The sequence below is a fragment of the Strix aluco genome, chromosome 1 (genome assembly GCF_031877795.1).
Source record: "Strix aluco isolate bStrAlu1 chromosome 1, bStrAlu1.hap1, whole genome shotgun sequence".
In the NCBI taxonomy this organism is placed as follows: Eukaryota; Metazoa; Chordata; class Aves; order Strigiformes; family Strigidae; genus Strix; species Strix aluco.
In genome coordinates, this window is record NC_133931.1 from 142,556,351 (window position 1) to 142,583,161 (window position 26,811).

Genomic DNA, 26,811 nt, shown 5'->3' on the forward strand with positions numbered 1-26,811 from the left:
CAGATGATTAGGAACGCATTACATTTGATCTGTAAGGCCACTCATCTTCCCCACTGAGGCTCATTTACCTGTATGGGCTACAAGACAATGACGTTTATCCTCACTTTGCTTTTGTCTTAACTTTGGTTCTTTTGCTGAAGGCTGGAAAGTCCCTTAAAGGAAAGGCAGCACGATGCAACATGCCCACATTCAGCACTGGACAGTGCTGGTGTCGAGATTGAAAATTTGGAAATTCTAGCTGGACCCAAGAAACCCGGAATAAAGTTTATCATTTCCTCATTAAAACTCTTCTGGATTGTCATACTGCTGAGCTTCTGAAGAAGCAAATTTTAGTCAGGTAGATTTCTAGAAATGAGAGTTGCTCTGCTGCCTATGACGAGTGGCCAATCTGATAATATCACTAGCTCCACTCTAAATGATGGCATATAAAAGCTGTCATTGCAGCATGTTTGATGAGCTTGGGATGACAGACAAATCAGTTACTCCTTTCTAAGTCACATCAAGGTTATTCCTCCCAACACCATTCTTTAATGCAGATGTGTTATTCTCCTCCTTTTCTCCTTCTCTTCCCCCTCTAAAATTCATTAGTTAATTTTTTCAGGGCTGTTTCAGTTATACTTAAGTCTGTATTGCTTTTGAGTTGTGCTCCAAGTTATGTAGAAAGAACAGAGACACCTGAATTTGACTAAGAGCATATGAAACTATGGAAGAGATTTGGTTTCATAAAAGATGTTTCTGTTTTAGCAGGTAAGAACAGTAGCAGGTAGCCATATAAAATAAAACACAAATCCTAGTGTTCCGCAGGACTACAAACTTGTAAAGTGATTCTCATGACTGAATTTTTATCCTGCATCACTTACAGAATTTAGGCAGAAAAGTTAAGTCAGTTATGCCAGTCAGTAGAGGGCTTTCACTGTTTTATGTCACCAACCACATCGATCCTCATGGGTAAGTTGCCATGGTTACACAATGTTTGCTTTTATACATTTGTCTGAAATTCCTATGGAATTCCCACACGGCCAAAACCAGCAGTGGCTGGGAGTGCTCCACCAACATTTAAGAACTTGAGTCAGAAATGCACACTGCTTCCGCTCAGACTGTTATCTGGGAAACACTGAAAAAATGATTCATACCATTTTGAGCTGTGGAAGGGAGGAAACAAACACCACATTCAACTATTTAAAACCTTCAGTGATGACTCACATCAGCTTAGGACATTTCCAGAATTGGTTGCTTTTCCTCAAGTAACAAATTACTGTAGACTATTGAAGAAAATAAGCTGTTGACTATTCAAGAAAACAAACAAGAGCAATCTGCTTTCAACTATCAAAGAAAGAAATAAAAAAGGGGAGCAGTTGGGGGTTTTTTTGCCCCCCCAAAAACAAAACACAAAACCCAAGCAGCTCAGTGGATCATATCTCTGTAGGCCAAGGTCAGAAAGTCCACCAACTCCCAACTGGTAATTAAGTTTGATTTCAGTTGTATTTGCAAAAATCATCTTGGAAATTTTGCTACAGCAAGTCCATTACTGGTCTTGTTTCAGCCGTATTAGTGGGGTTTTATCTTAGTCTATGTTTTGCTTGGACTCACACAGCAGCCAGTACTAACAAAATGTTAATCCAGTCACAGGGGCAACAAGGTATAACCAATTAAGAATGAAGAATAACAAACAGCCTTTGAAAATCTAAGAATAGGTAACAGGAATGCATCCAAAGAAGTATTATACAGTACTCACTGGCCTCCAGTGATTAAATGGCCATGAGGGAAAGGAACAAGGGTTGGACTGAGAAAGGAAAAAAAAAAAAAATCTAAGTAGAAGCAGCTATATAATATAGACTGCTTTTCCTCTATCAGAAGAGCATCAGAAAGAGGACACTGCATGGAAGCAATTCCTATCTAATACTTCCCAAGTCTGATCACCTTAGAGAAAGAAAGTTAAATAGCTTTCAATGCTGTCTGCTACTCACTCATAAGCATAACATTCTGGTAAATAAAAGAACTAAGAAGCATTATCAAGAGGAAACACTATATTTAGAATGACAGAGCAATTGCAGCAAATACTTTCTCAGAAGACCACACAATTTCTACCATTCAAAATGTAGCTCTGGTTTTGTCAATGAGAAAAGGACTACAAAATCTACTCCTTCAAAAAACCTATTCTCCATTTTTGTCATTACTGAAACTGTCCTAGTAGAAAGTTTTGGAAGTCAGTAATACTGGGGGGAGGAAGAGATTGAAATACTAAATAGCTCCAAAATTCTCAACCTTAAGAAAGAAAAAAAAAAAAAAAAATTGTTGCCTTTAAAAGTTTCTGTTCAGATTTTCCTATCATTACTCATGTGATGGTACAATCTGCCTACAGCCCAGGCTCCCCCTCCCTGTCCCACCCAGGGAAGAGTGTTGTTGTGGGGGGTGGGGACTTTGGTGGTGAGGGTTTTTTTCCAGGATGGTGTTTGGGAGGGGAGGGTGCTGAATACGTTGAATAATTTCCTTTAAAAAGATTTAAAATTTTTCTTTTAAAGATTTTTGAAATCAGATTCTCTCTTGCAGAATAGTTACAAGTTGAAAAAAAATGATAAATATTTAACTACTATATAACACTAAAAATGCATTTAACATTCCTACCAGTGCAACACTTTTAATACAATTTTGGGTAGATATGAATAGACTGCAACCACAGAAGGCACAGTTCAGCTGGCTTGCTCACAGGTGGGATTTTGTTTCCATACGTACCAGGGTCTCAAAATACTGTATGCAAGTGAGCAAAATGAATTCTAGTTGCTATGGATACCACCACATTTATGTATTTTATCTCTCTTCAGTAAGTAAACACTCAGCATCACTGTGTATGAATTACTCTGATTCTCTTTAAAATAGTGTGGGTCAATAGCTGCCTCACGTATCAGGATTTTCTGTTTGGGGGAAGCTATAATTCCTAGAAGGTTTTAGGAACCCCTTATACCTTCCTCATATGCAAAGACAGAGCTCCTTTCTGGCAACTGGAAACAATCTGGAAAACACAGCTGGATAAAATCCACATATTCACACGCACACTACTACGGGATGAGAGAGCTCATCTGAATCTTCTGTAGCTGCCAAAATGGATGACTTTTCCCAAAACTGAGCAAGGAGAAATACAGGAACAGCAAAAAATCTTACCTAGCTGCTTCAAACCTTGCAAAAGAGTCCTCCCCTTGATGCCCACCAAAGAAGTAGCTCCCAAGAGGGCTCTTACACATCCCTTCAGGATAAGATCATGTAAGCAACATTTAGTTTTAGAACTTACTTTTGCTACCAATTTTTCAATTCTGTTATTTAGAAGATTAAAAAGCACTTTCCTTAAAAAGCTCAGCAGTCTGTTACTGAATTAAATTTCACAAAATATAACAAAGTATTAATTTAGAACATTAATTAAAGTTTTACCAGCTTAGAAATTTTTGGGGTTTTATTTATTTGTTTGGGGTTTTGGGTGTTGTTTTTTTTTTTAAAAAGTGACATCTGAAGAAGTGGATGAGTCTGATTTTAACTGCTGGCCCCTGGAGAGACTCTTCACTCTTCCCTTTCCCACATGATCCTTGCACATTCACATCCCCTTCCTGAGCCAGCACACACACTTAACTTGTGTGATCCAATTGTCCCTATTCATTTTTTTGCTGGCGAGTTATTTGAGCCAGCTCATCATGGGCTAAAAGCTGACACAGAAGCAGTAGGAGCGTTCAAACTGCTCACTGTGACAGAAAGTGATGCGATTGCTTTGGAAAACTGCACCCATAAGCTGAGCTCCCCTTCATCAGCAATGTATCAGAACTACTTCATTCTTTGTATTTTCTTTAAAATACCTCAAAACAGCCTTCTTGACACCTGAACTTTTCCAGACTTGGACACTATTACAATTAAGTGTATCACTCATTAAATTCTTTCCAATTAAACAAAAACTTACTTACGCAAAGAAGTCATCTTTTTCTCCCATGATTCAGTATATAAATCACTCCTAGTAAGTTTCTTTAAAACAAAGAAAATATTTCGCAACATAGAAATTTCACAGATTATGTTAGCCAAACTGTCTCTACAGTACTAACGGTATTTATAAAGCATATGGCAATAAGAAGAGGCTGGAGAATTTTAGGGTCCAGTTTCCAAAAATGCACACAAAAACAATTATGCATGCAGAATCCACATGTGAACAATTCATGTATTACCATACAAGCACAAGGTAGTTACCACTTTACACAATCACTCATACGTGATTTAAAAGTTAACCTTGTGGATTGTTTTTTCCAATCAGTATTATTTTGGGGTTCGTTTCTTCCAAAATATCCCTAACACTGGCTTCAATCAGTGATTTATTCAATTAAGATGACATCTAGAGGAGAACTTGCGAAGTAAATTCTGGCACTCCTAAAAGCCAACAAAATGCTTCATAAAGGAGTACTTATAATAATGAATCAGAAAGATGGTATCAAAACAGAATACATAATACATGTGACAAGTGCATTATTTATTTAAAACATCACGAAAATTAACCTCTATATACCCTTGCCTCTAAAAATCCACAGGCTTAGGTATCTTAGAATCTACAACTAACCAAATGCCATTCAGCAAACATGCAAGTATGAAAAGGGAAAGTATCTGCTCAAGTTTTTGCAGAAATGAGGCCACAGAACGTCTTGTATCTGATTGGTTTTTACCACTTTTTGGCAAGGTAACTTTTATTTTATAAAAGCACTACGAAAAACAAAAAACAGTGTTCTATACAATATAAATATACTGAGTTTTACGAATACGTTAGGAACACTTTAACATTTAGTAACAAAAAAATCAAGAATATGGTTTAGAACATTCCTGTTTGTTTATATCTTACGTATCAAGCTGTGCAGTCTTCATTAGGAAACTCTACTAATGCAACCAGCCTACTCAAAATATATGACCAGAGAACACTACTGAACTCATAAATTGTTTTGTAAACTAAACCAAAATCTAGAAAACCATCAATGAACTTAGACATCCTGTTTAAAAAACACCACACACATTATTATGAAAATGCAACCTTTAAGTCATGCAGATATAAATTTTTGGAGTCTTGACTCAGCTGCTGTTGCCTTCTCTCCTGCAAATGATTTCAGGACCTAGGAAATAAAGGCAACTGACTATTTTTTCAGAAGGAAGTACAGTGACACCTTATGGACATTTAAAAAAAATTTAAGGTCTAGTCTTAGTTCTCTGCTTTTAAAACCCCCAACACTTTTTTTTTTTTTTTTTAAATGTCATGTTGTCCTCTTTAGAAATGTACAGAACATTATTTGGTCTATTGTTAATTTTCTCTTAATAAAAAACCATTTCGGATGAGCAATGCCCTCCCCGAACACTGAATTATGGAACAGAGAAAGGCAAAGTACCTCTCTCCAGCTCCAGCCCCTCCATGCTGCAGAGAAGCAACCACAGACCCTGTAACACCTTGCAGAACAGAGGCCAGGAAGAAAAATAGGACAATCGTCATATGAAGAATGAGACTGGAAGCGTTCTTCCCCAAATGACAGAAACCAGCTCCGAACAATTTCCCGGGGCTACGCAGAAGCACTTTACTCTCTGAAATCATGAAAGCCTTCGTAGTTACACACACTATTAGCTAAGAATATTAACAAAATTCACTATTTCAATTCAATTTATGGCAAAGTAGCAATAAGCTTTATTTAGCACTGTTGTACCAGAGAAAAAAAAGGAAAAGGGTGAGGTTCCTTCCAGATTCTCATTCTGGAATAGAAGTGTGCTACTTTTCACTTTTCCGAACAGGCTAACATGTATGAAGGCAACCTCTCTGCCATTTCTTCCTTCTTGAGGCAGGAAAACAAAAAAACAAACCCCAAAACCCACAAACCAAGGAAAAAGTCTGCAGCAATCTATGTAAAAAGTCATGTCACATCATACATCTCAAGACTAATAAACTGACAAGCTACTTCTTACTAAGTAAAATGATAAATTCTCAACAGTGAAAAATATGAGACTAATATAAATGTATTTGGTCTATAATGCTTACTTGCTAAGGGTATTACCAGACTCTTCTAAAATACTGTAGAGCTATTTTAACTAATGATATCCACAAAATATTAGTATGCAGGGACACACACACACACTCATTCTTTTGAAATATTTCTCTTTACCTAAATATGCAAAACAAAGCCACTTAAAGGATTGTTAGTTCTTAAAAATGAAAATAAGGCCCATTATGTCATTTCTTTAGAGATGCTACTTCAAATTTCTTGACCTTGTAAAAAAGAACACTTGAATTTTTTGTTTTCTAAAGTATTTATAGCATTCCTGAACACAAATATTTAAATATTTTTGCAAAATCTGTGAGTCTGTGGGTTTTTTTACATAAAACTATTAAAAACAAATGTAAAAAAAAGCCTTTACCTCATCTCTTTCTCAAGCCTAAGGGATGAGGAAAAGATCTCAAGTATTTTCTCTTTACTTAATATAAGCTTTGTTTTACATTTCTTTTGAAGTGGAATCCTGTAGCATTAAAACCAAATCAAGGACAAAAAGATTCAGTTTCTATCCCATCAACTCCTTGTCCCACAGGGCTCCTGGCTTTATCAAGGATGGAACAAGCAAACTGTCAGTCAGCATATTTTCCCAACACATTCCCTCCCACCCAGCCAAAAGAAGCAGCTGGTAAATTCCATTCATCCTGGAAGAGAGTATATTTTTCAGTCATTACTATCACCACCTGGTCAACAACAAGGGAAATATCACACCTATTCTTGTTTATGAAAGATTAAAATTAGGTCACCTTGAAGTACACACTTCAGAAAGAGTCTGATGTAACACACTCAAAACTAAAGCTTATTTTACTCCACACATTCATATATTAAAGAGCTGCTAGCAACATCTGCAGAAATGGTAGTCCATACTAACTGCCATAAGCATCTGACTTTGTAACTCAGCCAACTTCAAACTCATGTTTTCTGCATCAGGTGCCAGAATCAGTTAAAGACCACGGGAAGGGGGGAGGGGGAAATCAGCTATTACTGAGATTAGGATAAAAAAATAAATTCATCTTCATCAGTTCAACCCATCCTTACAGCAATTTAAGTTATAGCTCCCACACTATTTTGTGGATGGTACATGAAATTTTGGAAGGTCAAAGAAACATACACCATTCTGGTACCCATTATTGACAAATAATGGATTTATGATTTTTGGTTTTATTATTGGGGGGTCAAAATCAGCCCAAATTTCCTTGAGTTAAAGTCTCTTATCTGTATACTACAAATGCTTTCAGATAGCTTGTAGCTGTCTGACAACCTAGTTTTCTGAATAATTTACCCTAAAAGAAAAATTTCTAGCCATAAACAATTCCCATAACCTGTAAAAAGTGGACTAATAAGCTTCGTTGAAAAATTAATTACTCATCCTTCCTCAAGTGCGGTTTTTGGAAGTATTTTAGTTAGCACTCCATTTCTAAATAAGGATGTTGTACAAAAGCATCGCTTTTGTATTTGCACAAGAGCAAGACAAGGTCTATCAGCAACCATGGCCTTCAGTTTCCTAACTATACTACTATTAACCATTATCTTTACAGGCACTTCATCCCCAAGACAGATATAAGGAGGAGAGGGGGAAACCAACACTTCTCCCCACCACCTGAAGTCAAGACATTTTCCCCTAACAGTCTGATTTGCACTTAAATTGTTCCAGTTTGATTCCTGTCCAGGATAGGTCAGGCAAGGAAAAAAAAGCAACATATACAAAACTGGCAAAGATCAGATGAGGAGACAGGTCTGCAACTTGAAGCTTCACACAGGCTCCAACTCCTGACAAATTATGGGAGAGATCTGTACCACAAAGCAGCTTGGCCTCCAGATTCCCAGCACATGAGGTTAAGGAACCAAGAGAAGCTGCAGCTCTTCAAAACTGCAAAAATATAACTGATACCAGCAGTACAGAACAGAACCCACTTCATTATTGTATGTGCCTAAGGAGATGATGATTAAAGAGGTATAAAATCCATTTGACTATACAAGGCAAGAGACCAGTGGAATACCTTGGGGAAAATGAAAGTCAGGTTCTTTGAGGCACTTCCAACAATACTATGAACAGTTTTACTACTGGTAAACAGTGAAAATACAGCCACCTTTCTCCCTGTTGAGGATTAACTTAAAAGCATACCCCCCAGAAAGGTCCAAAGTGCCTTAAAAATGAAGCAGGCTCCTACTGGGTTTCATTGCACAGTACCAAATTAGGATGCAGAAGCTGACTGCATAGACTGATGGAAGCAGGCAGCAGTTCTGCAGATGTCACCACGTTCCCTACTAAGGGCTGCCTATTTTTAATCTAATAACACTTCTGTATCAATAAACTGAAGCATCTTTGGGTTTAGGATGTTTTGCTGGTTCTGGTTTTTGTGGGGTTTTTTGGTTAGTTTGTTTTAAGGTCAGTAGCTCTTTGTTTGTTTAAGTATCAACGGTTCAGGTTCAAGAAGAAAAAACCAAATCACCCAAGCTAGCTTTCACCTGGAAATTGACCTAACTGCACCTTAGGAACTTCACCTATATTCAAGTATATAGAAATATAGATTTTATACTTGGCAAGCAGTTTACCTTGAGCTTTAGCAGTAAGAAGCAGTTGCACTGCTTATCAGTGAAAATTAAGGCTTACAGGGGGCTGGGGGGGGAACACCCACCACAGCACCAATGCAATGCCTGACGCTTAATCATCAGGTTACTAAGCCCAACTTTATATCCAAAATCGGCAACTTTCTGAGGCAAGCAGATGCAAAAAGATTTAACAGCAAGGTACACCTCCTTGTTGGTAGCAAAGTTATAACAAAGAATTCCTCACAGATGAAGCTTTTGAAAATATCAGCCACAGCCTGTAATAAACAGGTGCACAAGGTGAACAGTTTGGGGAGGTTGTTCTAATCAAGATCTGAAATAGTTCTGTGTGCCATTTATCTCCTGATGCTGAGCATGAGTGCAGCTATCTCTTCAGATGAAATTCTGAATACAACTTACCTTGAAACCCTGAAAAAGACATAATCATCCTAACCACATGACAACTATCAGAAACCAAACACCTCTGTACAAATCATAGCAGCTACAGAAACAGACAAAACAAATGGAGTACAGTGGAACCATCTAAAGTCTCTGCTAGTCTCGAAAGAAATGCAAAAGAGGGCTTCAATCAAATAGTACCAGCTTTTACAATTTTGCTGCAAATGCTGCAAGTACATAGTCAAGAATGCCCACAAGCAACACTTACCAACCAAAGACACTGTTAAGCTCTGCCATTAAAGGGTCTTGCTGAACATGAGTTCCCACATCAGCTAAACAAAGCTAAAACACACCCAAGGCACTAAAGTACTAATGGAAGCCTACTTGTGTTCTCTCAAAGACCTCCACCTCCCATCACCTGCTGTATCAACTCAAGGCCTAAACCAGTTTTTCTCATGGCCTTATATAATCCAGAAGCTATCAAAATAAACATAGCCAACAGAAAAGTACTGCCACAAACCAGATGATCTCGTAGAGTTTGCTTGTTTTCCTGCTATAAAAGTTAAATTACAGCCATCACTTCCTGACAAGTTTTACATTTTTTTTTTGGTTATCCATTTTATTTACATGACAAAATAGCTAGTTATTTAGTTACCTTTTTCCAAACATGCAAAAGAACAGAAATACCACATACAAAAAACTAGCTCAAGTTACAATTGTACTAGTACTGGCTGGGATAGAGTTCATTTTCTTCACTGTAGCTAGTATGGGGCTATGTTTTGAATTTGTGATGAAAACAGCATTGATAACACGGGGATGTTTGAGTGATTGCTGACCAGTGCTTGCACAGCACCAAGGCCTTTTCTGCTTCTCATGCTGCCCGACCAGCAAGAAGGCTGGTGATATAAAAGAAGTTGGAGGGGAAAGAGCTGGGACAGTTGGCCCCACTGACCAAAGGGATATCCCAGACCATATGATATCAAGCTCAGTGATAAAAGCTGGGGGAAGGAGGAGGAAAGGGGGAGTGTTTGGAGTGATAGCATTTGTCTTCCCAAGTAATCTTTACATATGATGGAGCCCGGCTCTCCTGGAGATAGCTGAACACCTGCCTGCCAATGGGAAGTGGTGAATGAATTCCTTGTTTTGCTTTGCTTGCACATACAGCTTTTGCTTTACCTATTAAACTGTCTTTAGCTCAACCCACAAGTTTTCTCATTTTTATCTTTCCAATTCTCTCCCCCATTCCAGTGCAGGGGAGTGAGCAAGTGGCTATTATGAGGCTGAGCTGCTCGCTGGGTTTTTAAACCACACTAGAAAATGGCAGAATTAAGGTAACATGCAACCTTGACACATTTACCTTAAACAGAATAGACACTGCTTAATTACACGTCCCTACTACTTTGTGAGTTAGGGAAGTCTATCCATGATTCCAGTTCCCCAAGATCTCTAAACAGTTCAGATATTTCCTTTATAGATCAGTTCTGTAAGGGGGACCAGTGAAACTTTGTCATACGACCCATGCTGGATTTCATTAAATTTACTTATTGTGTTATTTCAGTAAATAACACAAGCACCTGAAGAACATTAGGAGAACAAGGAACTACAAAACAGAAATGCCACACAGCATTTAATGAAGTTATACAGAAATTTCTTACCTTGAAAAATGCCATGGGACTAGGTGCAGTAGCATTTACGGAGCATGAGAAAGATTAAGAAAGTTGAAATGGCCACAGGCATAATTAATTCCTAATTTACATGAAAAAAAATTCAGAACTTAAATCCTCTTTCACTAGTATTAAATATAACCCAATAGATCACAAGCTAGACATATTTTACACGAACAACTACTGTCACCTCAGAAGTAAATGTTTTGTATGTTAAAACTGTTGCTATTGTTTACTGAGGCAAACAAAACAATACATTGGGTTATTATTAATTTGTTTGCAAAATAAGAAGCACAATTGACATACTGATATGCCAGTACTTCTTGGGACAGAACTGGCAGTATAGTCAGCAACACGTGAGATTTCCCATGCCAGAGAGGAGATCTCTGGAAGTTTCAATGTATTTATATAAACAGTTGTTTTTACTGCTAGTGGTTTTTACTGATGGATTTCTTTTTTGTGGACCAAAACAAAGGAATGAATATTCTTCCCTCCTCCTCTTACATGGATGCCTCACTTCCGTCTGGGGTAGAGGGTGGGCGGAAGGGAGAAAAAAAATTCAGCTTTCATAGTTCAGAGGGCATACAGAATTAAGACAAAAGGAAAGGTAACAGCTGTGGTAAGCAGGTACGGAATCTTCCAAAATAACTGTATCATTACAACATTGTGTAGATGAGTCTTAATGATAAATTAATCGCTCGGGTCAAAAAACAATCCTCAGTCACTTCTCCAAACTGGGCAGAGTAGCACATGATTTCATGTATTCAGCCCCAATACAGCCAAGGACAAAGAGGGACTATCACTGTAGTTACATGTCCCCAGTGTTTTCTTTGTGCTGCCACTGCAGTTATCTTATTGTCCCATAAGATGACCTAGAAAGCCCAACTGGCAGAAAGCTAATGTTTTTTGCTAATTCAGCCCCTAGACTGCCCCACTGTAAGATCAGCTGAACACCAGCGCAAGAGGACAGCTAGGAAACTCCCAGGGGAGGGATATGAAGGAACACTACCTTTTCTAACATGGGCTTGAAGTTACAGTCCTTTTAAACAGCTCTTAAAGTAGCTTTGCTAATCTGTGCAGATGCATCTTGGCTGCTAGTCTCACCTACAATTCAGACCTTTAATCACATTCCCAAATAATGCTGTAACTGAAGTCTTTCTTTATGTTCTTAGAAAGAAAGTATAATTTCACTGCTCAGCAATTTTTATGAAGCTCAAGGCTATAAGGACCAGATGATAAATAGTGTAACGTAATCAGTGGTACTTAACCAGGGGCAATGCATCATCTTTTCTGTAATTTCTGCACACATACCCCCATCATTCCTGTTCACACACAGTGCTCAGCAGAAGGTAAAGTAGACGGCACCCCTCAGATGTGTGAGCTGCACAGACATGAGGTCACCCTCAGCATGCCACGACCACCCCCACTCCACCTGCAACACTCTCCCCTTACCCACATTGATATCCTTCATCTTACCAAGCAATGTTTGCTTAGATTAGCACAATGAAGTATTTTGAGCACTTTGAGTACTGATTATTTTTATAAGATTGTTCATTAAAAGATACCCTGAAAAGAAACGTCTAACAGGATTCAAACTTTGCTTCTATAATACATCGCATTTTCAGATCTGACAAATATTGTTTTCTGATCTCAGCATTTTTAAACTTGATCTTTATGTTCAGATTTATGCTTACATTATATTGTTTCGAATCAAAGATTATTTCCAATAACTGACAGAAATCTAGAATCTCTAAACAGCAGAATGATGAAAAAAAGCTTTGGTTTTATTATTCTTCTATCCTAGAAATTTCAGTCAGACTGTTCAAGCAGTCACGTTACTCCAAATAATAATTTGGAGTATTATATGGGAATTTACAAGAAGTGCAAAGTAATATTCTAACTTTTTCAGTTTGAAAGAAAGAAAAGAGCTTATATTGGTGGAAATCACTCTAAAAAAAGCAGCAGTATCATGTTTTGTCACTTGGTGGCAGCACACCAAAGAAAACCAAAACACTTGAGCCAGACCACAGAATTTCTTACCAGCACACACTCCTTTACATGTCTCATACAAGTGCCAGAAGGCTCTAGCTACTTCACAGATTTAAGACAGGCTCCTAAATTTTTAAGACTACTGACTTCACATTCAAGTAGACATTAAAGGCTCAAAATCAGAGCTCTACTTCAGTCTTTCTGACTGATGTTTACAGGTTCACCTACCTCCACCAAAATTGCTAAATGTGTGCTAAATAGGATTCCCATGCACATGCAAGCACGGGCAAGCAAACAGAAGCAAAAGCCTGACATCCCAATAGTGCTAACTGTTCATTCAAACAGAACTAAAGAGGGGACTCAGATTCAGATGCACCATCAATTTGGGTTTCACCTTCTCATGCTATCAGAAAAGGCCTACCAACACACAAGAAAACTCACTACAGTAATTTAAACTTCTCCCACCACCTGAAACTGTTGCCAACATTACACCTGAAAGGCAGCACCACATGGAGGAGTAAATACCTAACAGTGCTACTATAGTCAGTGACGATGAACCCAAACTGACAGTCTTTACCCATTTAAATAATTGATGTTAAGCAAAGGTTAGATTTAATTAAATTAGTAATATTTAATAATAATAAAATAATTTAACAAACACATGCAAGAAATGTTTGAAACTACTACTACTGAAGCAGGAAGGAGATGTAATGAGAACAGAAAGATCTGATGGTTTCCTTCTCTTATTAATGTAGTAGCAAAGGCTCATTTACCTATGGGTGACACAGGGCAGCTATCTTTTTTCTCAAACTGATCTTGTACACAGGCATGTACAAAGACATACAAACTATCATGTTTTATTTCTGTAACCACACGATAAACAATTTTATTTTGCACTATTTGTACTCTACATGCCAAACTTATCTACAGTTAATAAAAAATTACTATATGCTGTCACATCATTAACAAATTGCAGTAGCAGTTCTTTTAGATTTTCTATATATTGAATTTTGATTAGTAGAATTTCAAAATTTTAAACAGTCATTTCTTAATAATGATCCCATGCAAAAGCAACTAATAAAGTATAGTACTTTTTTATTTTGTACCATACAAAGCTGATATTTTTCAAGAACTTGACCTCTAGAACAAAGAATTTAAATTTAAGAGCGCAAACTATTCTTATTCAAGCTTTAGGGAGATTGAGTCATCACTTTAAGCCAAGCATGAGGAAATACATTCCATATGAATCACAGAAGAGCAACTGTGATATTTAAAAATATAAAATAAATTTGAGAAGATAAGCTTTCCCTCCTTTCCCCCTACCTGACCAAATAGCTTATTGACATCTAATAGACATGCAATCTGGTATGGCCCTTTAATTTGCTCAGCTTTATTAAAACTACACTTTCATTGGGACACACATACACACACGAAACAATTTAGCCGAATCCAGCATAACAGCAAAAAGATAAAATGGAGACCAAGAGGGAGAGACGAAAGCGAACATAGAAAGCAAGAGAAGTACAGCAGTTTGCCATCAGAGGGAGTACGAGCCTTAAACAAATGCATTCAGCTTTCAGGTGAGAGCAGACATGCAGCTCTGGGGCGATTATAAGCACCTACACGGGTTTAAGGGAGGGCTGGTCCTCCAACTTTTTGTTGATAAACAGCATATATGGGAAACAGCTGCAAAAAAACAAAGAAAAACTGTGTTGAAAAACAGACCTACTGTGCCATTTTTATATATAGACAGACATGGCCACGGGACAATGAACAACAACTTCCAAGTTTTGCCCATTTAAATTACAGAATCGTCTAGGTTGGAAAAGACCTTGAAGATCATCCAGTCCAACCATTAACCTAACACTGTCAGTTCCCAACTACACCATATCCCTCAGCACTATGTCAACCCGACTCTTAAATACCTCCAGGGATGGGGACTCCACCACCTCCCTGGGCAGCCTATTCCAACGCCTGACTACCCGGTTCTGTAAAGAAATGCTTCCTAATATCCAGTCTAAACCTTCCCTAGCGCAACTTGAGGCCATTAAATTAGTAATATTAAAGTTAGGAAAAAGGTGCTCCTGATCCTTTTTCTCAGTAAACTCACTGCCTTTAAAAGGAAAAAAGTATACTGTATCGCAACATGGAGCTTGATTTTGGGTCTGCAGTGAAAAGGGACAAGCTGAACAAATAAGGCACTTGACTATACACCAGACTGCACTGATCCCATGCTCTCACTTCCCCTTTGCTGCCGTTCAGTGCCAAGTGTGACTTCAACACACTGCATGCTCCTCAGCATTACCTGTAAAAGCAGATCCTCAGCTGAGGCATGGATAGAAGAGGGGACAATTATCCTATTAAAAAAGAAAATGACACCCTCCCCCTGACAAACCTAACACACAAGTTCTTAAGTCTCCTCTTCTATCTCTGCTGCTAAACAGGGAAGAGAAGCCATTTTTTAGCACATTCAGAACCTACCGGGATAAGGTCTAATCAACACTGAAGCTCTATTAACTCAGCCTATTTGAGAAAACGTTTGAGGATTTACGTGTGTTCCAAGTTGCAAAATACACTAGCTTCCTAATACACTAGACAAAAATAGTTATCTATGTTTCAGAGGTACTGAAGAAGTAGCAGAGTAGGGTTACAGTACCTCAGGGTATTTTCTAGGTCCAAATAGTGGAGCTATTTTCTTAGGCAATCTTCATTTTTCCTATTTAAAAGTGGCCTCAGCAAAATCACCAAAGTCTGGCATCTTTTAAAAACTAAGTCAATTGCATTTTAGTCAGGGGGAAAAAAAAAACAAACCAAACAACAAACCAACCTGCATGCCCAATTTTTAAAGGAAGGTAAACTAAAATCTGATTGAATTATAGCAAAATAATTCTAGTTGGGGTGGGGGGAGGGAAACACTATCTTTTTCACAAGAATCAAAAGCTGGAGACACATACTTGGTGTTAAGTACCTCGCCTGCTTAGGACAAGTGTAAATGAGTCATACCATCTGTACTCACATTCAAAGGATAGTCTGGCAAGATAGCAGGGAGAACACAAAGCAATATGACGCTCTGCTCTTAATGTTATGGAAGCAGTTAAACTGAGAAGTAGAGGAAGACTTATCTGTTAAAACAAGAACTATCTACAGTAACAGACATTGAACACCTTATTCTCTGAATTTATAATTATTTGTAGAATTCTACCCAGTAATCTACAGTAATACAGATACACCTATAGACTCACGTATAAAGACACTGCAGAGGCTGATTAATGCTGTGTTGTGTATGAATATATTTATCTCACAGAATAACATAAGAGATAATCAAAGTAGAAAGTAAATAGATTGGACCAAGAAGTCATTCTAGAACATCAATAATTCAGAGAGAAGCTATTTAAAATAACCATTTGTTACAAAGACAAGACAAAATGCATTGACAAAGGAAAAAAACCCAACAGAATCAACACTGGCAAGCAGCCTTCTAAATCAAGTTGGGCTGAGCACAGTAAAGCAATAACCACAACAGAAGAAACAACAAGGACCTCACAAAGACGCAGTGAGACTAATCCCAGCAAAGTGAGCAGAAGTCTTGCTGAAGAAGATGACTCGTGGCAGTATCTGAGCGAAGGCAGACAAAGCCATTGCCAGTGTCTGGAGCAACGTGCCACTGAAGGTTGCTATTCCCAATGCAGCTGTATGGGTGGGGGACCTGAATTCATGGAAGTCATAACCAACGTGTAAAGGCTTATCATGAAACAAATCACTAATACTGGAAAAATGTGCAAAGTTCAGGTTTCTTTGTTTTTCTTTTAAAAAGTCCTGGAAAGTTAAACTACGTGGAAGGCTGAACTTACCAACATTATTTTTGTTGTAATAAAAGCAATATATTTAAAAATACAAAACTAAGCTTTATCTTGGATCTCAGAATATGTAAGTCAACATATCTGGCACTTAACACTCCATCTTTTACATCAGATCAAAGTTTGTACTATAAAATGATGCTAAAGCCCATTTCAGTGTAGCACAAACACACAGCTTATTTATGATGGTTACATTTATAAACTACTTACAGGAACGACAGCAAGTTCTCCCAAAGATATTCCTGGATATCTCGGGGGCTGGAAGGGGGAGAGTAGACATACATCCGCTGTTCCAAAATCCTGGTGATAATTTGTTTATATTTATATCAAGCTTTGAGGAGCATTAAATGTACAATTAATTTAAAATGGTATCTCACTTGTAGTTTTCATGCCTTCATACAACTAAAAGATGAGACAGTTGTACAGTATCTTAAAAAAAAAATCTGATGTACTTGTGATGGTTTATTTACTTGATCCTTTAACTTTTTTGTTGGTTAAAATCAGGCACGTCATTTCAGAGCTTTCTGTAAGTTATATTAATAGCATTTACAATTCCCAGCAGATTTAGCAGCAGCACATATTCACAAGGATGTCTGCCCCCAGTAATCACAGTTCACAAGTAGGTACATTAACATAAAACTAGTATCATTAATATATATGTCCAGCTGTGAGCTGAGTTGATTTGGGGGGGAGGAGAGGATATGAGGGGGTCGGAGGATGCTATGCCATACCATTAACTCAGTAACTATCTATTTACCAAGGACTACCTCTCGGAGGAGCTTCACAGGCAAATGAAGCAGTAACTCAAGCTGTTTCATTATGAATCAGCAGAACTGTCAGAGACCATGGCAAAAGTATTATACTATTTTTAAATAAAAGTAGATTCAAAAATAGATTTAAGAGCACTCCTGCTGTTGAATCCTACGTAATGATTTGCTACTCAGAAAAAAAACTTTGAGTTTGAACAGTTCCCTAGCATAAAACAAGAGGTGAACTAATGAATCTGCAAGACCGGAGAATTCTGAATCTATGAAGCATCCCAAATGTGAAGCATCCCACTAAGTGAAAACATGTGTTGATCCTCTGATGTTCACATCACTATTAAAAATGAAAAATGATCAAGGCAGAAGAGGATTAAGAATCCTCTAGAGATTCCAGAAACCTTTACTTACATGTTATTTCAGTGTGAGCACACAGTTCTCATCAAACAGTAACTGCATATACAAAAAGCCAAATCAACTTTAACATTTCTATGATACACCTGCAATTGACACAGCTTTAAAAAAACCCAAACTACTACAGCTCAGATACCATTTGTACAGTCCTCAATTTCACTTTTACAATTCTTTTTGTTAAGTACTTCAGAAAGAATTTCAATTTAAAAATTTGGGAAGAACGCAAAGCAAGCAGATGAATTCTGATCTGACATAACATTAAGAGGACAGATAAAAAGGTAGACAATAGCATTGCTCCTTAATCTGAGGGAACAAATCTTTAAATACTATTTTGCACATCTTTTAGCAAGGTAATTATCTGGACAAAAATAAGGTAGCTTGCTACGAGTCACAGGTTCATATATAAATCAGCCCATCAAGAAAGTTCACAACCAGGACAGGTTTTTTAGAACCTACAGCTACTTTTCAAAAACAGTGTACTTTAGTAAGACCAGAAAAGAATAACACTTTCCAATCTGAAGAGATTCTTGTCACATTCAAAGAAGAAATTACAATTCAAATAATTTTGATTTGAATTTAAATCAAAGAAGAAAACAAAGGTTCAGAGCTATTTAAGTCCACTTTTGTCCATAGTAGGTTGCCTCTCAAAGGTTACAGCTTGGCTTCATAAAAACATCAGTGCTTGAAACACAAAAGGATTGAAGAGTTAAAACCCCTCAGATTATTACTATGGAATAGTGACTTTCTGGTACATAGCTGTCACATATTTTAGAAAATCCAGGGGAAAACAACAGTTAGAAGTGGGTACTGGGTAGAGGCAGGAAAGCATCACATACTTTAGGTATCTGCCAAGAAGCAAAGATTAGACTTGATCAATAGTATTTATAGGATAGCAGGGTGGCCGTTGCTGAGGGAACCTTGTACCAACACATCATCTTTAAGAACTTGGTTTTTAATTCATGGGTTTTAATAATCACAATTTAATTTCCACATGTTTGAATTTTAACATTTCCAGCCAACCTAAGATGATGGTGAGAAAAACAGGAAGAAAGGCTAGGAGCATTTTAGAAAATACTGAGAACTTACATGCCTGTCAGAAAGAATGATAAAACATAAATCCTATTTCAAACAAAAAACCATGTCTTTGCAAAATGAAATTAAGTGATAGGAAACATTCGGCTCATTCACTAACAGGAACAAATCATCACAGATAAAAACTTCGGTGTTGTTTCTCCCTCTCCAAAAGGAAAGCAATGCATTTTAAAGGAGTATTTTTTGAGTAATTTTTTAAAGCAAAAAAAAGAGAAGTGCATCCAAATGGCCTCACTGCATCTCTAATGAGGAAATGCTATAACACATGTGGAATAACAGTACATGTGGTCATTTCTCACTACCAGGGCCAGCAACCCAAGCAGGAGTTGTCTTCTTAAGCCAGGTAACAGACATCCCTACCAGAGTAGATGTGATACTGGACCTGATGGTCACCAACTCAAGTGAGCTAATCAGTGACATCAAGATCGGAGGCAGCCTGGGCTGCAGTGATCAGGCACTGGTGGAGTTCACAGTCTTCAGGGATATGGGTCAGGCGAAGAGTAAAGTCAGGACCCTGAATTTTAGGAAAGTAAACTCCCAGCTATTCAAGGAGTTAGTCAATAGGACTCCCTGGGAAGCTGCCCTCAGGGACAAGGGAGCAGAACAGAACTGGCAGATCTTTAAGGACACTTTCCGAGTACAAGAGCTCTTGATCTCCAGGTGTGAGAAATCAGGAGGGGAAGGCAAGAGACCAGCACGGCCAAGTCAAGACCTGCTGTCAAACTAAAGGGCAAGAAGAAAATGCACAGGCAGCAGAAGCAGGGACAGATATCCTGCAAAGAGTATAGGGACAGTGCCTGGTTGTGTAGGGATGGGATCAGGAAGCCCAAGGCATGGCTAGACCTAAACTTGGCAAGACATGCAAAGAATAGTAAGAAGGGTTTTCTACAGGTATGTCAGCAAGAAAAGTAAGGCCAAAGAAAGCGTATTCTCTGTCGCCCCGCCCACCCCCCATGAACATGACTAGCAAACTGGTAACAACAGACGACGAGAAGGCTGAAGTACTCCACAACTTTTTGTGCATCAGTCTTCACTGGCAATCTCTCTTCTCACACCTCTTGAGTGGATGGACCACAAGACAGGGACTGGGGTAGCAAAGTCCCTCCCACTCCAAAAGAAGATCAGGTTCATGACCACCTGAGGAACCTGAACATACATAAGTCTATGGGACCAGATACATCCCAGAGTTCTGAGGATATTTGAAAAATCATGGCAGTCAGGTGAAGTCCCTGATGACTGGAAAAAGGAAAACATTGCACCCATTTTTAAAAAAAAAGAAAGGAGGACCCTGGCAACTACCGACCTGTCAGCCTCACCTCTGTGCCTGGTAAGATCATGGAATAGATCCTAAGGCACGTGAAGGACAGGGAGGTGAATTGAGACAGTCAGCATGGCTCCACCAAGGACAGGTCCTGCCTGACCAACTTAGTGGCCTTCTATGATGGAGTGACTACATCAGTGGGCAAGGGAAGAGCTATGGATGTAAGGCCTCTGACACAGTCCCCCACAACATCCTTCTCTCTAAATTGGATATGGATTTTATGGGTGGACTGTTTGGTGGATGAGGAACTGGTTGAATGGTTGCATCCAAAGGATAGTGATCAATGGCTCAATGTCCGGATGGAGATCGGTGACAAGTAGTGTTCCTCAGGGGTTCCTACTGGGACCAGTACTGTTTAATATCTTCATCAATGATAAAGTCAGTGGGATCAAGTGTACCTTCAGCAAGTTTGCAGATGACACCAAGCTGAGTGGTGTGGTTGAGATGCTTGAGGGACAGGATGCCATCCAGAGGGATGTGGACAAGCTCAAGTAGGCCCATGTGAACCTTATGGGGCTCAACAAGGCCAAGTGCAAGGTCCTGCACATGGCTCAGGGCAACTCCCGATATCAATATAGGCTGGGGGATGAAGGGATTAAGGCCAGCCCTGCCAGGAAGGACCTGGGGCTACTGGTGGATGAAAAGCTGGACAGGAGCCAGCAATGTGCACTCGCAGCTCAGAAAGCCAATCGTATCCTGGGCTGCATCAAGAGAAGTGTGGCCGGCAGGTCAAGGGAGGTTGTTCTCCCCCTCTACTCCGCCCTTGCGAGACCCTACCTGGAGTGCTGTGTCCAGATCTGGGGTCCTCAGCATAGGAAAGACATGGACCTGTTGGAGCAGGTCCAGAGGAGGGCAATGAAGATGATTAGGGGACTGGAGCACCTTCCCTACAAGGACAGGCTGAAAGAGTCAGCCTTGTTCAGCCTGGAAAAGAGCAGGCTCCAAGGAGACCTTATAGCGGCCTTCCAGTACTTAAAGGGGACTTTTAAGAAAAATGGGGACAAAATTTTTGGGAGGGCCTGCTGCAATAGGACAAGGGGTAATGGTTTTAAACTAAAAGAATTTCAGACTAGATGCAAGGAATACATTTTTTGCAATGAGGGTGGTGAAAACACTGGAACAGGTTGCCCAGGGAGGTGGTAGATGCCCCATCCCTGGAAACATTCAAGGCCAGGTTGGACGGGGCTCTGAGCAACCTGATCTAGTTGAAGATGTCCCTGCTTATTGCAGGGGGGTTGGACTGGATGACTTTTAAAGGTCCCTTCCAACCCAAACTATTCAATGATTCTTAATCCTATTGACTATGTCTTCAAAAGGCCATTTAAAAAAGAGGCAGAAAAACATAGCAAAATACATGGAATAAGCAGCTCTTTGAATACAGTTAAGAGTCTGCAATTTCATATAAACATTTCCAGCACTGCTAAACCACGTCCTTTGTTGTCTTAACAGCCTTGAGCTATTGTTACATGACAAAAACATGGCTTTCAGGTGGGACACCAGAAGAGTCAGAATCAACTATTTCACTTGGAACAGAGGTGTTAACTGTGTCCACACAAGCTTCTGACACAGCTCAATGATCTATAGCTTTTATTTCCCCAAAATGCAAGCTCTAAAGGAGAACTGGTGGACACACTCAGAGGCACATTTTCAGCATATGGATGTAGCAGCACCTCACCTTTTAGGAGGCCCAAATCAGTCAATGACAGGTCAGATATCTAAGTAAAAAGCATGATTTGCATTTTCCAGTTCAGTGTGGTTCCATGCGAAATGCAGACGATGCTTCCACATGCTTCAGGACTTTCTTCCTCCAGGGAAGAATCCAGTTGCTTGGATAGGATGCACAGCCCAACAGCCAAACATCTCCTTTATCTGCACTCTGCCAGCTGCTTAAAGCTTAAGTCCTGACTCACTTCCACATGAATGCAAGAGTAAAATTGGTGTTGTCACCTGTCACACACAAGTGTCATAGCTGATTCCACTACATCAATACAGCCTGCAAACAGAGAAAAGCCAGGTGCCTCTGACTGCTACAAGCTGGTCATCTTCTCTAGCTGGTCAGAGGACTGCTGTGCATAAGAGCACAGTTTTTAAGTTCAGCGGGATGTGGTCATTACAGGAAAAAAAAGGATTTTTACAAGGCAAATTAAGGAGTGAAAAATATTATTACATTTCACAGACAATGGAGTACTGAAAGGGGTATGAAAAAGACAGGTTAACTGTTACAGGTAAGCCTACCTGCACAGTGGACAGACGTTCCCAGGAAAATTAATCCCTACTAAGCAATGCCATCAATGTAATGCAGATCACTTAAGCCAAACCAAGACCTTGCTCATTTATAGTTAAAGTGGCATTACAGACTGAACAGAATTCACTTTCAAGTACACTCAATCACCTCCAAGTATCAAGGTGCAGTGCTCTTAAAAATAAATAAAACAAGTCAGATTTTTCTTTGACAGACAGGAACCCAAGGAGAATTGTGCCACATGAAAATTTAACATTTTTCACTTCTTCAGGGGTGAGGATGATAGGGGTCGGATGGGAAAATGATGGGAGAAGGTGACCTTCTGAACGCGGAACCAAGAAGTGATGCGCACTAAATAGGGTGTGATCCAAAACAACCAAAATCAGAGACAGAAGAATCACCCTATAAATGAATATTCCAGCAAACGTACCACATCTCTCCACAGTGGCAAAGGAGCGCTGCAGCAATTTCTCTGCCCTCATCCTAGACTGCTTAAATTCCTCCACAGAGAGGACACAAGCAAGCTACCACTAAATACTTGTGAAGAATATACCACCTCACCGGGTATACCCCTCTTCAGAACATACAGCTGATTGCTTTACGAACACTTTTTCAACTAATTTCTACCTGTGTTTAAATGAAGGGCAGACCCTTCAAATCAAATCTTTGTTTTTATTTTTGCTTTTTGGATGCATTTAGATAGCACCCAATAACCTTTATGACACGTTAATTACTTCACTTTTATTACTTTTGCTACACTTTTAAATTTATTATTTTATCAGGGCATTTAATAAAAACAGAAAATAAAAAAATATTTTAAGTTGTTTTCATTACATGTGCCACTAATAAAAAAAGCTTCCAAAAATGCCTCAAGTTAAGCAGCCATTGTATATAGGAAATACTATGGACAATTAGTGAGCCGAATCAATCACTTGGGGTTGGTCACAAAGTCTGTCAGTTTTAGGATTACTACAATTCTGTCAGACTTCATAAGAGAAGCTTTTCTCCTCCCCAGCTTCTTCTGGTTTTCACCACTGAACAAACTGAGTAAGAGAAGGAATTGTTAAGAAAATACCATTTGTTCCAGAGGAGGCTACTGTTGTCTAATGCTGCTTTCAAACCGTGAACTTTTACAAACTCGTTCCAAGTGCTCAGCTCATGACTTCCGTCTGTGAAGCAGTTCGAATTCAATCCTTTGGCAACAAATATATACTACTTAACCATTAGGTTTTTTTAATTCTCTGAATGCAAGTAGATGCTATACTTGGATCTTAACAAGTTATATTCATGTATTTCCCTAATGTAATTTTTGATTTAAAAATTTCCTTGTCCTGTTCTCTACATCCTCGAGCTGAACATTCCCTCAAAGTTCCCACACTCCACGCCAATAAACCACACTGAAAAGAGATTAACCTTTTGTCTAGTCTTATCACTGAGAACCTTTGTACAATGTAGTACCAAAAGCATAAAATACTCCACATCTCTTAGAAGATACAGAACATTAAGCACAGAATAGCAAAAAAATTACCATAAATATCATTTAATTCACAACATTGAACCTGATTTTTAAACATAATAGCCACATAATACAGGTGTTCTCAAAACTTTGCATACTTTTAATAACTTTCATTTATTTCAGCATAGCAAATAAGATCCTGCTATCCTCTCATTATTACAAAGAAAATCTAGAATCAGATACTTAGGTAAGCCTTCTCAAATATCAAACTACTTTTCTTATTAACACTTTGCAAAATACTCATTTATTAAATGTTTGTCAGTATGATTTGCTCCCCTCCCACATCCCAGTGTTCATTTATGTTTCACTTCATGCCTCCCATATGGGTTTTTACACTTACTAGGAGCAGCACTGATACTATCATCCAGTCACCTGCTCTAGAGCCCACAACAGAGACAGCTAACCTATTCATGAAACAGCCCCTGAATGACTGCCTCAGATTTTTAGGCAAACATAAAAACAGAATTTTGAATTGTGCTGACGAGCAGTTTCAAGAACAAGGGTGAAACAGAAGCTGTAACCTGACCTTCACTGAGTCTTCCCTTCTTGCTTCTAAAAAAAACCCAACAAAACACAAGGGCTAAAGGGTCTGACTTAGATCTTCCATGTTCTTTGCTTTTTAGCTCAAAATACTTATAACAAAGATATCTCATAACAAACGTACAGGTAATATGTAGACAACTACTTGTATAGACACTGTTAAGTACAATTTTATTATACCCTTATTTTCCAAAGTAATTATTCCCAGTGCATTCTTACAGTCAAAAGACATGCCCTATTTTTTTTTTAAACCAACCTTTGTAGTTTTATAGCTGTTTATTCAGAAAATTTAACCAGAGTCCACTGCATGAATAGCTTCATCCATAACCCACTGAATTAAACAGCTTTACAGCAGAATCAAACTGGGAAACAACGAAGCGAGGAACAGCCCATCTTGCTAAGTTTTTCATTAATGGCAATTCAAAATGCTATCTTTTCTAGCTGCTGATAAAAATATTTACACAACCAATGTGCTTATGTTGTGGTATCCATAAAACCATACTAGGTGATATGTGGAATATAAAACAACAAGTTTAACTACAATTTTATATTTCAATTTCCTATAGAGCTGAGATGAAAAGTTTTCTTCCATTTCAGAAGACTTAAATTTATTCTTAGACTGACACACTTCATTAATTACTATTTGTAGAGAAGTGACCAACTGCTATTTTAGTTTATTTCAACTTAGTCATTTTTCTATAAGCATATTTTCTTACTAGATATTTCCCTACCCCAAGCATATATCTCTGTTCAGGGAGATAGAGGGATCACTAGTCGCAACAGGCATGACTCCAAGCTGTCATTGGATGGTGTCCAAAGAATTAGAGCTGCACACACATACAAGGGAGTTAAGAAGTTGAAGGGCTTTCTGTCCATACATGTTTCTATGAGGGAAAAGGCTGCAAGTTCAGACTACTTTGGCATACAGTTTTCAGGTAACTTGACTACCTGAACATGATCTTATACTTTCATTGTAACCTCTTGAGATGGAAACCAAGACAAAGTCTTTTTGATGGCATTTTCAGAGCTCCAGTTGTAAAGCTATGAGTACTAGAGCACGTGATCAGTCTAAGAGTGGAGAAAAACAACTTTAAATGCTGCAACAAAACTGGCACGTGGTTATCATATGGGAGATGGGAAAAAGCTGAGGGTCCTGAAAGGCAGTGCATGTGGTAAACAAGTATGTTACAGAAGAGCTTTTCTTGTTTCAGTGTTTTCATAGTCAGTGTAAGTCAACATGAGATGTTATAAATAGAAGCAGATATCCTTAAGACCCTAGGTTCTCTCACAATTAAAGAGGAATTCACAACCACACTCAAACCCCAAAACAATCAGGAACCAGACAAGAAAATTAAGCACACTGCTGAGTTTTGAAACGCATTCTCAGAAGTTTCAGGCCAACAATATTAAAGTCACTTTCCCAGAGAGAGAGGTCCAATGCAGACCACACTCAAGTTCCTGCACTCACCCCCCAGCCCAAAGGACATTCACAGAAGACACCTCTGTGTCTATCTGAGGCAAAACACTCACTTCTTTCTAGCTTCTACTTAGGAAAACTTTCAAGGAACAACTTCCGAAGTCTAAACCTAAATAATTTGTCTCTCCCCTCCCTTTTCACCACTTTGCAGAAGAAAAGAATGAGCAACTGCTTAAACTCAGCTGCAACCAAATATCAAACCATGGCCTTAGGCAGGAGATTAGAAGCCAGTGAGTTTCAATCATGATTGTTAGAAACTTTGCAAATGAAAAAAACAACCCAAGGAGAAGTATGTCAGTAAACTTCATCCTAAAATTCTGAAACTCCTACACTTCCATGAAAATGTACCTTCTCCACATGACTTTAAAGATTGGAGTTCATTCAGACATTTTCTCTCTCACACACACACACACACACACACACAAGTCCTACCCTACACCAGAAATAGATGAGCATTCAGTAGTTCATGTATCTGTATTTCCTTCTCCTATCTGTCAGCTGAAAACGTTGGCCTTCACTGTGGTAGATAATTTCCAAGTCACATAATTAGCACAGTTTTGCCTGTTAATTAACCTCTTAAAAGAAGAACAGAATAACAAGAAAAACATATCCTAACGTTTCTCCCTGTACTGAACCTTGCTTGTTATGGGCCATTTTCATCATTTCTTATCTAGTGAAAAAAACAAGACAGTGCAAATATACATCAAAGCAGTTGCCACCTTACTTCCACAGCCACACCATACACTATGCAAAGAACTTGGCATTCTGAAGAGGCATCCTGTGACAATGCACTGCTTCACAGCCACGCCACATGTCACTGTGCTCCACACTAGAGTAGGTCATGAAATCCTGAGGTCAAATTACATCATTCCAACAATTCCTCCTATTTTCTTCAATTATCCAGCCTACTTTTACAAGTTAACTTTCCCAAAAATAAGTAGTGTC

At 38.6% G+C, this 26,811-nt stretch overlaps 1 protein-coding gene across 4 annotated transcripts in view; it reads right to left on the reverse strand.

Moving 5' to 3' along the window:
• Nucleotides 1–26,811, reverse strand: part of ANKRD28 (ankyrin repeat domain 28) — a 125,514-nt gene that overhangs the window by 88,292 nt on the left and 10,411 nt on the right. Inside the window, exon 1 of one of the 4 annotated variants that reach the window (XM_074838366.1) lies at nucleotides 16,714–16,732. The exons of 2 other annotated variants lie outside the window; for them this stretch is intronic. The gene's annotated coding sequence lies outside the window, so the exon portion shown is untranslated. Of the gene's footprint in view, nucleotides 1–5,047; nucleotides 5,095–16,713; nucleotides 16,733–26,811 lie in introns of those variants that run through there. One more of the 4 variants, XM_074838387.1, reaches the window with a different exon arrangement.